The sequence below is a fragment of the Penaeus chinensis genome, chromosome 29, assembly GCF_019202785.1.
Source record: "Penaeus chinensis breed Huanghai No. 1 chromosome 29, ASM1920278v2, whole genome shotgun sequence".
In the NCBI taxonomy this organism is placed as follows: Eukaryota; Metazoa; Arthropoda; class Malacostraca; order Decapoda; family Penaeidae; genus Penaeus; species Penaeus chinensis.
The window spans coordinates 19,225,006-19,227,505 of NC_061847.1; the positions used below are offsets into that span (position 1 = coordinate 19,225,006).

General features: G+C 36.4%; 1 protein-coding gene across 1 annotated transcript in view; it reads left to right on the forward strand.

Moving 5' to 3' along the window:
* Positions 1-2,500, forward strand: part of LOC125040924 (helicase SWR1-like) — a 7,309-nt gene that overhangs the window by 1,261 nt on the left and 3,548 nt on the right. The window lies entirely within an intron of this gene.

Below are 2,500 nucleotides of genomic sequence, written 5' to 3' on the forward strand. Positions count from 1 at the left end.
GCGCTTTACTTTTGTCATATATTAAATTTTTATTTCCTTTTGTTTGTCATTGCACATCCGTTTATTGTATATGCGTAGGTTTAGATAAAAGTTTTCATATATTATCTTCATATGCTTTTGAATTGATAAAATGACTTGCTTTCTTTTCGTCAGATCCAAATACTGATTCAATAAACGGTAAATATGTTATAATTTCAGAGCAACTGAACGCAAACCCGTAGTAGGGCTACAATGACTGTGTTGATGTGTGTGTGTGCTAGGGAACTAAACTTTTTATTTAGAATCATTGGTTCTCGCCCAAAATTTGATAACATGTAGTTGACAGAAAATAATATAAATGCAAATATATACATATAGATAACTAGGTATATCAGTTTCTATTTTTCTTTGCCGGGGGATTCAGTAAGTCGAATAACTGGAAGGATGCTTATTAATTTTGAAGTTATTTTTACTATCGGTTTATTTGTAAAAAGGAAAAACGGTAATAATTGTAGAAAAGAAAGACTAATGCTGAGGGCTGTCATAATTATAATAAGAACAATCTATCGTTATTCAAAACCTTATCTAATCCCCGATACAGAGATGACGTGCTTATGTGAGGTCCCGGTTTCCTTCGTAAAACTTTCCATTACTCTTAGCATGATCTGTGAGTTAGGAGGTTCTTTCACTAGCCGTTTCCCAAACAATGAAATTATTCGGCCAAACATGTTTCATCGGGTCTGAGCCACGTGTCTTGCTTGTCCGCGGATGGACTTCCATGTGATTTTGGTCATCGAACCATTTCGTAACTGCCCTTGACGTGTGTACTGGACAGTTATCCTGCAAGAATATGGTTGTTTCTAGGAAGGGTCAATGGATAACAACGTGCTGAAGGGAGAAATATTTCTTTGACAATTTCGAAATATTTGTCTAAACTGAATCTGAAACTAAAAATCCACCCACTTATTATTGGTCACGTGGCCACTCCTCGTCGTTTCATGGATATGTCGTCTGTCACATCTCAAAAGCAAATAATGATAGATAATCAGAACATAAAATATGACTTATAAACATATATCTTTATTACGCTTTCCACATACTGCTGGGCGAACTGGAGGCGATATTGGTAGTGTCGTTTGTTCAATCTCTCTTTGATGTCGTTCCGTGATGAGTCCCATCTGCATGTAGTCGTTTTGCGGCTTGTTAGCGGGAGCTGTAGGATCTTCACATGAATTTTAGCTGCCTTGGTGAAGAGGCATCCGGAACGAGGGCGGTCGTTCAGGGTGATACTCGGCTCTCTGACTACTTCACTGGAAAATTAATTACTTTCCTTCTTCCCAGTGGTGTGGCCTCAATTTGCAATTTCAGATTGCCTTGCGCCCATCTTGAAAAAAAGTGTCAGTTTTCACGTCGGATTTCCCATCTGTCATTATGACATCATATACCATCTGACTTTTTTTTTAGCATATATTAGGATTAGCCGCGAAATGAATATTCATTAATTTATGAAGATTCATTATCATAAACAGTATCAAATGCGACTTAATGTTTTTTTTCTAGATGGTTCCTCTTTCTTCAAACTACTCTTATCTGCATACGTGCCAGATAAAAGTTGACAGCGAGAATGAATTCCTATTTTATCAGAATGAACAAGATTTTTCTTTCAATATATCAGATATAACACGGCACATGTATTAGGAGTAAGGTTTTAGACTTGTTTTTCACCCTCCTTGGAACCACCCAGCTTGTAGTTGCTCGAGTTGAAACAAGCAAACCTGTATTTTCTCGCTCAGCTGATCGAATGCGACTCCTTAGAGAAACGCAACGACCTACGGAATAATAATAGCGAAAATCAAGGTCAGATTTTAGCACAAGATAAAAAGCATTCAGAATAACCGAGAGGAATTATACATATTGTTTAGCTACTCATCACCAAATATTGACTTCATATTTCTATAAGCGTTGCACACACACACACACACACACACACACACATACACACACACACACACACACTACATATTCATGGTAACTCTAATGCGGTTTTGCGTTATGCTAATGTTCTATATTGAGAAATATAATGTAGCATACATTTTGTTTATTGAATCAGTGTTTTAATGTTTGGGTCATGCGAAAAAACGGTTCCTCCATTGGTTCGATTATTCGTTGCTAGATGGCGCAGCTACGTAAATCAGTTAGAAAGGTGTCAGCGAATTTGATGAATTTCATTTGATACAGCAGCTATACATAGATTTTTAAAGCATCTAGCATTTTCAGGTTTCAAAAAATATGCAGCTATAATTGATACTTACCGTGTTGAAAAAAGGGGGAAATGCCGCATCTCCTCCATAGGTGTTGTCATTCGATAAACAAACAATGCCAAGAAATCGCATTTGAAAAATATCCCACAACAAAGTCAATGATAGCTAATGCTATATGTTTTGTTATCACTTGTTTGAAAAGAACGAAAGATAAAAAGGTTTACGAAGTTTCCAAAAATAGATAATAATACACTTGTTGG